The following is a 9,294-nucleotide window of genomic DNA, read 5'->3' as shown; positions in this document are numbered from 1 at the left end:
CACACACACACACACACACACACACACACACACACACACACACACACACACACACACACAGAAAAAGGCTAAGAAACCAAAAAGCTAAAATCCACAGCATTTCCGCCAATACCCCATTGTGAATGCCAAAGTCAGCAGAATGTCAGTGTGCAGTGAAACAAAGTCTCACTTTGAAATGCCCAATAACTTAATTTTAAATAACTTTTAAAAGTGTCGCCTGTGTCTTACGGAGAAAAAAATCATTTCCAAGGAAAAACCATAATTTGGAAATACATTTTCTTTTGCTCCACACTTCTAACCAGCTCTACCACCGTGGCTGTCTTCATCAGTGCATCTCAGACCTGCTCGCAGTAGGTGCCATCTCTCTGTCGTGGCTGAGGTGCGTTAAGAGAGGGGCTCAAGGTCATGCAGGGAGCGAGTGTCAGAGCTGAGACTCCCTCGGCAGATCAGAGCGGCCTGGCCCTGAGGCAAGGACCATAAGTCAGCCCCAATTTCCATCCCAGGTTGTTGGGGGGTATGAGAGAGACCTATGAAAAGCCATTGCACTGAAGGGGGACAGATGGGCTTTGCTATTACAAGCACCCCAGGCTCCAGCCTTGAGGAAGCCTCGCCCGTGTGCCCAGACCCGGCTCCAATGAGACTTCAGCCCCTCGCAAGGAGCTGTGCCTCTGATCCTTCTCATCGGGACTCCTCATCACTTCCCAGCATGCTTTTGTGGTCAGTGGTCCTTTAAATTTGGGAAAGTCAAGCAGCTGCTGCCTTAAGATGACCATGTTGTACCTAAGAGCTGCCTACCGCTCTCTTCTGATTCCTCTTCCCTTTCGCACGGGCTTTCCCCTTCTCCCGGGTGGCTGGAGCCCCTTCCCAGGCATGGTAGGACACTTGTTAGCCAGAGGATGGGCTAAGGATGCAGTGTTGATGAGAGCTAATAATGGGAAAGCTAATGGGACTGCTTTCTGGCCCTGCTTTTTTATGCTGCGTATGATTTCAGTGAGACTTGGCGTGTACCTGCAGGCTGAGAGGCCCGTCGGTGCTGGGGAAGCCGCGGGGCGAGGGCTGGATGGTGCAATCGGTGTGCAACCCCAGCGCTGCGCCGGGCAGTGCCCGTGGAAGGGCTGTTGGGTGTGAGAAAGGAGCAGGGATCCCTGGCTGCGTGCACGTTGCTACAGGAGGATTTGGTCTGGGTCGGGGTCACATCCTCCAGGGACAGGGGTGTCCTCTAAAGCGGAGCACCGAACGCGGTGGAAATCACCAGAGCCGGCCCGCTGCTTGCTCCCAGGTGTGGGGCTAAGCTGTGTTCGCCAGGTGCAATGGCAAACCCGCTTCAGCTGGCCACGTGGCAATCCTGGCATCCTCTGGACCTTGGGTCACTAAGGCCTGGGCACAACCGGTCCCAGACAGATGCGCTGAGCGGGACATCCGTGCACTCAGGATCATGGAGAAGTGGGGCTAGAAGTGACCTCATGAGAGCATCTCGTCCAGGCCCTGCTCAGGGCAGGATCATCCCTGACCCAACCACCCCGGGCTGGAAATACCATGATGACCGCCCGGCCCCAGGGCATTGCTTCTGGCTGGCAGTCCTACCTCCGTAGCAAACCGTGAGTCGTAGCCGGTATTGAGGGATTTTCATGCACAAGTCAGTGAACTGATGCTTCGTTCCCCTCCGTCCAGCCAAATACTTTTTAATGTGCTCCAACTTTGGCATAAAGCAGGCATTGTAGGGAGACGGAGAGAATTACTATGTTAACATATGGTTCCTGTATTCACAGAACTGCCCAAACGAAGATGAAACCTCAGCAAAAGCCACTCTTTCAGGCCATCTCCTCAAATCTCCACGTGCTTATACTGTCACTTTAGACTCTTCTGCCCTGTTGAAGCAAATGCAGACTTCTTTCTGCTCATTATATGTTGGGTTTTTTGGGTTTTGGTTTTTTTTGAGTAAAGGCCCTGTAAGAGTGGCTTCTGAGCCGTTGTTGGTTGTAGCCATTTGGTCTAAGGGCCAGGCCTGATGAAGAGCATTTGTGCCCGACAGCTTGCAAAGAACTTTTTTTCCCAACTATTTAGTTGGTCTAATAAAAAATATCGCATTTACCCAAGGAACCTTGCCTGGTTTCTGAGATGTATTTCAGGACAACATGCATAAAATCTTGAGTGGCAAGGACTTTTATGGGGGTGCAGGGTCTTTTATTGCACTAACTGCAGAGTTGGGGGAAAGTTAGAAAAACCTTTTGGGCATAAAGTCACCTACAATAATGAGGCCAGATCTGTTGCCTCTAGTAGGTGCCTCATGGGGTGTAGACACCTCTGGGTGGGTCTGCTCGAGTCCTCAAAAATCAGCCAGCGTTGAAGATGGGTGGATCCTTCTCTTTACTGTTTTTTGTACCATGGGCTTAAGGCTCAGACGATGGTGCGTTGCACAAGCAGACACATTAATTTAACAGTAGGATTATACTCCAGGTACGCCAGGATCTGGCCTTGATTGCGCCAAATAAGTCTGATGTGCAGGGCCTGTGGAAGAAGGGGATTTGGGCGTAAAAGTGGTGAATGGTTTGCTGTTCGCGGGCATGTGGCAGCCTACTGGGTTCTCGTGAAAAGAAATGCTAGTGGATCTCCCAACTTTCACACACGATCGTTTACACCAGTGGTTGTCCTCTCTCCGCTTCTGCTACGCCTTGTCCTCCCGTTGAAAACGCTTCAGTCCTGCAGGCTGGGCATAGGAATAATACCATGCAGCTTAACTGACCGGTCCTGGCTGGGCGGTGAATGCTTGGTGCCCGACAGAGAGGAAGGGAAGGCGTCCAGCACTCAGGAGAGTTGTGGGTTCAATCCTCTGCTCCACTGGCGTCCTTTGAACAAGGGCACACTGTTGACTTGTATGCAGCTTATTGTCCCCTGTTACCCCCAGGTCCTTTTCTGCAGAGCTGCTGCTCAGACCATCACCCCCAGCCTGTCCCGGTGCAGGGGATCGCTCCCTCCTAAGTGCAGGACTTTGCACTTGTCCTCGTTGAGCCTCATGAGATTTCTTTTGGCTCAGTGATCACAACCAGTCGTTTCCATCCATTCCAGCTGCATTTGCTTTGCAATGCGAGGGCCGATTTCATTCTTGGTACAACCTCCCGGTTCCTTTCCAGGATGAACCTGGCATGTTGCTGACCCTCCATCCGCTTGCAGTGAACCCTTCCCCTGGGTGAAACAAAATGAAGAAAAAAAGCAGGAGGTCAGCTGCAAATCTCTTTCATTGTCCTCAAGGTCCTCCTCCAAGAAGGACAATGCAGGCAGGCCATTTCTCATCCAGAGGCAGAATGATTACTCCTCACACTTTATTTAGCGTATGGCGGTTTCGGCATTTTGTTTCAGCCATCTTAAGGTGACATCAGGACCAGTGTGAAGGCCCCCAGGTAGTATTGTAAATGGGCACGGGTCAGCAATGTGGGACATGGTTTGAACTTGTCGACAAGGGCATTTGTTGTCACTGCGAAGGCCCCATTGGTATGGGTTTGAGGCACTGTGACCCTGGCCCAATAATGGGGTGGCCAGTGAAATCCTGGTTGACTGACTGTTGGGTTGGAGATGACATGGCGATCGACTGGTGCTTGTATTGACCAGTCTTCATGAGCAAGGAAGGAAAAGCCAGAGGATTTTGGAAGGGTTGAGACCATATTGGGTGTCCTACTGGTGGGTAGAAGATGGATAGGGTTATCAGTCTGGCTAGTAAGTAACTCTCACTGTCCAAGGATGCAAGATAAGAGCTAAAGAGCATTCCCGTCCCGGGGAAGAAAGCATTTTTTTTGAGGCTTTTTCTTTCTTTCTTTCCCCTGACATCTCCTGCAAAGCATTCGTGGCATTTAACATGGCTCTGGAGCAGCGCTCGGGCTCGCCAAGTTCAGCATTTTCTGTTCTGCTTTAAATCTCAGCGTAATCCCGATACATCGAATAAATTCGTGCCATATTCTCCAACTGACAAGAAAATGCCCACGCCGAGGGAGAGAGCGCCGTAATTGTATCCACATGCCAACGGGGTGCTTCCAAGTCATGTAAAAAGACGTCTGGTTTGCACATGTGGGCATAAGCACTCTCAGGTGGAGCAAGCTGATGTCACTATGTAAATGAGAGGGGGAAACAGAGAAACCCTCATTATTTGCTAATTATTAAATCTGGCTGCTTTGGTTTGATACCTGCCAAATTAGAGCATGGGGTCATCGGGCGCTCAAAGCAAGCGCCACAAATAACGACGTCTTTGGCTCATGTTTTGCAGGTTGCCAACCGTCGGCAAGTAGAGTGCGTTTGCATTGTGAAATTAGTTGACTCATAACCGCAGTTGAACCGCTCTTGTTGGCATGCAGACAGCAGACCCGTCTGCCATGCGTGTCGGCGATGAGACCCACGAGCCGTGCAGGGCTGAGTTGACCAGACCCCTTTGCCGCAGGGCACGCTTCTGTCCCAAGCTGGGCTCAGCGTTAGAATCCGATTTCCAGTAACGTGCAAAAATTCCTGGTCCTCCTGCCGTCCTTGAGAAGCCCCTGTTCTTGCAAACGTTTCCCCAGAAAGCTCAGTGGTGAATGCATTAATAGAAAGTGCATGCAAAAGACAGCAAATGCAATCCAAGCAAGCTCTCTGAAAACAGCCCCATAGAAACATGCCTGGAAGCCTCTCACCAAGGCCGTCACGAAATGCTGGTTGCATCTGCACAAAGGTAAAAAGGAGACCCCAAAGGCGGGCACCGGACCAAGCAGGCAGCCTGTTTCCAGAGGGTTCATAAATGGTGGGCAATGAGCGCCCACCATTAAAAAAAATCTCAAATGTTCTGATTTAGAAAATGACCCCAAATCCACATTGTCCGTGATTAAAACGAAACGCCACTATATAGATATTGTATAGATAGTAACTAGATAGATAGATATCCAGATAGCTAGAGATATATAAATATTGATAGCTATATCTATATAGATGTAGATATAGATGGTTACTTTTTTAAATGAGAAAATTTGGGTTTTTTTTTTTTTTTTATCAGAGAAAACCAGGATCCCTGCTTATCATCAAGCCTCCACCTAGGTGGTCTGTGAAGCAACTTGATAGATGGAGAGGGAGGAAAGAGCACCATCTGGGCATGCTGGGAGCCAACAGCAAAGCTATAATGGCTCCTTCACTCTCGCTACCACTGAAGTCAATAGCAAACTCTGTCCTTACCTTTTATGCTACATGTGTCTGGGTGTTTTCAAGCCTTTCTCAGGGGCTTCGGGTGTCGGCTGCAACCGAAGCTGAGGATTTTGATGGGGCGGTGCCAGTGCTTCTGCTGGGACTTAAAGCTGGATGTTCCTGGCTGGAGGGTCTTGACCCTTGGGTCAGGGTCAGACCAACAGCTTATTTGAGCTCACAAGGGAATTTTACCCCATAGACCGGTACGGACTGGGAGGAGGTGGGGGTTGCCTTCCTCTGCAGTGGAGGGCACGGCCCTCTCCCTGGGAGCTCTTGAGCATATATTAACAACCATTTATAGAAGCAGGACGTTGGCTGTTGCGGCCCCCTGGCTTGACCTGTGGCAGGTGGTACGATGTCAGGGTTGACAGTAGTTTTACTAAGAGTTTAGATTATGGATTTGTAGAGGATGGTTTGGAAAAGGGCTCATCCTGCCTTGGGCAGGGGTTGGACCAGACGGCCCCTGCGGGGGCTTTCCAGCCCCACTTCTCTGTGATCCTACGAGACGAAGCATCTCACCCATGCGTACGACTTGGGAACAAGAGGGGCGTGAAGCCCATCTGTGGCTTTCAGGCCTGTAGCCACATGCACGTCCTGGAGGGGCTGAGGCCCTCTCACCCAGCCTTAGCACCGCTGCTTTTTGTTGACCGCCCTTTCAGCCAGCGACGGAGCACAGTCTAGTTCTTGCTGCACCTCTAAGAGGAAAGGGCATAAAATCATAGAAAATTCAGGTTGGAGGGGACCTCAGGTCACATCTAGTCTACCCCCTGCTCCAAGCAGGACCAGCCCCAGCCCCAAATACATCATCCCGGCCAAGGCTTTGTCTATCTACGATGTCTACCAAGTCTTAAAAACCTCCAAGGATGGAGAGTCCACCATATCTCCAGGTAACCTGTCCCAGTGCTTCATCGCCCTCCTAGTGAGAGAGTTTTTCCTAATCTCCAGCCTCAACTTCCCTTGCTGCAGCCTGAGCCCATTGCTCCTTGTCCTGTCGTCTGCCCCCTCTGGGAACAGCCCAGCTCCAAAGTACTGGGGTAGAGCACATTGCGCTGAGCTAACAAGAGGTTGCCTGGAGATACTACTGAGATGAAAAGGGGCCTGCTTAATAATGACATTAACATGTTCTTTGCATGACACGGTCAAATTAACGGTGACATCGAGGGGTCTGACTTTTGCCTCCAGTTCATCATCACAAGGAGCGAGCAGGGCTGCGGGCTGGGCAGGGGGAAGGACTCTTGATCAAACAATAGGGACAACGCTTCGGTGTCAGCAGCCCTGGGCTTTTAAAAATGCTCCAGCCACTGCTGCTGAAACCTCACGGCCCCAAAGCAAGACGCCCTTCTGTGCCCCCACCCCCGGACACATCCATCTCGTTAAGCGCCCTTCGGAAGAACGAAGCAAGTGAGCACGTCCTCAGCAAGCATATGGTAATTGCAGCCAGATCTAAGGATAATGTGGCCAAGAGGGGCGGATGAATATTAAAAAGGATGGGAGCAAGACCAGGACCGGAGGGGACCTCGCAGAACAATAAGGGATGGCCTGGGTCAGAGAAGCAGCCACCCAGTGTAGCTCGATGCAGGCAGCCAAGGGGAAGGTGAGGTGCTGCAGCATCTATTTGCTTCCCACTGGCATGCGGGCAAGCACAGAGGCAGCTCATCCGGGGTGTACAGCGATGGAGCCGCAATGAAGCAAGGCTAGCTAAGACCTCACTAAATCTTCCCCCCCTCTTAAGCTGTTGCATGTCTTGCAGTGGGGGCACAGGTGGGATGCCGTAGTGTAGACAGGGCTCAGGAATCCCTGGTGCTTTGCTGTCCAACGCTTCCTGCTGCATGTGCCCTCATACCCCATCTCCTCCAACGGCGAGGAGCTCACGTGTCCCCTGCTGGGCATCCCCAGGTCCCGGCTTCTCCCTGAAACCTGAAAGGAGGACCCAGGAAACTGTAGGCCCATAAGCCTCACGTGGGTCTTGGGGAAAATCTTTGAAAAAATTATCAAGGATCACATCTGTGAGGGGCCTGCAGGGGAGATCATGTCCAGGGGCTATCAACACGGGTTCATCAAAGGCAGGTCCTGCTAGACCAACCTGATAGCCTTTTTGACCAGATAACGAAATCCCTGGATGATGGTGTCGCCGTGGACGTAGTCTTTCTGGACTTTAAGAAGGCCTTTGACACTGTCTCTCACCCCATCCTCATCAATAAATTGAGCGACTGTGGCACTGATGCCTACACAGTTGGATGGGTCAAAAATTGGCTGATGGGGCGCACCCAGAGAGGTGGTGGACGGGTCGTACTCGACCTGGCGGGATGTGAACAGTTCACAACAGAGGTTGGACAAGCACCTGTCTGGGGTCGTGTGATCCCAGCGTGTGCTCCGGCCAGTGGCGGGGGGTCAGACTAGACCATCTGTTCAGGTCCCTTCTGACCCCAAATTACTATGAAGCTATGACATGGTGCAGGAGCTGCAGCTGAGAGGCTCCTGCAGCTCTCCTGGACCTCCGTCCCTCCGGTCACGTAGTACGAATAGGAGGGACTGGACCATCTGATTGTTACTGCCCTGGGTTAACGTTGTTGGGGACTTGCTGACGGGTTCGGTTGGCTGTTGGTTCATCTAAACCCACCTTTTCCCATGACAAGAGCTGTCTCCATGGCACTCGGTTTGCTGGGAAGGTGTTTCAGGCCCAGGGGACAATTTTCTGGTTAAAAGGTTAGATGAACACCTTGCTGGGGTCGTTTGACCCCCACACTCTTTCCTGCCGTGGCAGGGGGTCGGACTAGATGATCTGCTCAGGTCCCTTCTGACCCTAGAAACTATGAAACTATGAAATGAGAAGTAAAAAAGGCCCTTGAATAAGCTTGCCTGGCATAGTGTGACCCTAGGCTGAGGCTCTGCTTTGCTTGATACAAACCCAGGACCTGAACCTTGCTGGGTGCCCTGAGCGGCTCTCGCTGCCCCTTTTGCTGAGACTTTCATCCATCGAGAGAGCAGCTGGCTCTTCACGGAGAGCCGCGGTGCGAGAGACTGAGGTTCGAGCTCGAGTCTGAAGCAGACAGGGCAGGAACCTGAACCCGGGTCTTCCATGTCCCAAGAGAGCGCCTTGCTCGCTGGGCCCACGGATAACTTCCGGAGCTCCTGATTTCATCCCGGTGCATGACGAGCATGCATCTGCGGGGCGGGAAAGCTGTTTACCTCGCGGGCTAACAGGAGGCAGGTGGCCGGGAAGCATCGGAGCCGTTCGCAGGCTGGCAACAACCCCAGTGCTGCCGCCAGCAAGACGTGGTACAGCTCAAGGTGGGGTAGGCAGTAGATCCAATCCCCGTGGGTTTATCGACCTGCAGAGATCTTCCCGTTCGAGTGTGCGGACTCGATCTCATGCTGCAGAAGTGGTCGCAGCCCCCTCTTTTCCCCGCTGAGATGAGCATGTGGATGAGGCAAGACCAAGAAATGCCACGTTCCAGGCCCAGGACCCAGCTGAGTGCATCTGTGCAGACGAACTGAAGTGGGCTAGCAGGGCGCTTGCACGCCTAACGATGCAGCAACCAGCTCTCCCATCGCCGGGGAGGGGGGACGGTGAAGAAGGCCAGAGCTGACAACGAAACCCGATCTGCGGCAGGGTGGGAAAGGCGATGAAAAGGGATCTTCATGGTAAGCACAGACGGCAAGATAGCCATCGGTACCAGCGCCCTCGAAATAATCCAGGTATCTCCGTGTAAAAGAGACCTGTCTCATCAAGGGGGCGATTAAGGGGCTCTGCCTAATAACGGGGCAGAATCCTCTGGTGTTTCTTTCCCTCCGTTCAGCAGGACAATAAAGAGGGCCGTTTCCATCAGGGGAGCCTTGCCTTTCATAGGCACCAATTTCACCCACGAACAAAAGGCAAGAGAGAGAAGGGGGAACTGAAGGCCTTTTCTTTTGCCAGCTGCTGAATAGTTGGGGTTTTGTGTCGACACTTTACAACTTCCTTGATAAGGGGCTTGCAACTGGGAGAAGCAAAACTAGTCGGGGTCTTCTTTCCTGGTGCCTGTAATTCTAGAAGTGCTGGCATGGCCGGAGCTGAAAGGATTCAGATCCATTATCTGTCTTGATTTCACAAAGGCA

The sequence above is a fragment of the Gavialis gangeticus genome, unplaced genomic scaffold (assembly GCF_001723915.1).
Source record: "Gavialis gangeticus isolate Ggan-Ray unplaced genomic scaffold, GavGan_comp1, whole genome shotgun sequence".
Classification (NCBI taxonomy): Eukaryota; Metazoa; Chordata; order Crocodylia; family Gavialidae; genus Gavialis; species Gavialis gangeticus.
The sequence above is the reverse complement of the archived record's forward strand: the minus strand, read 5'-3'. Positions refer to the sequence as shown.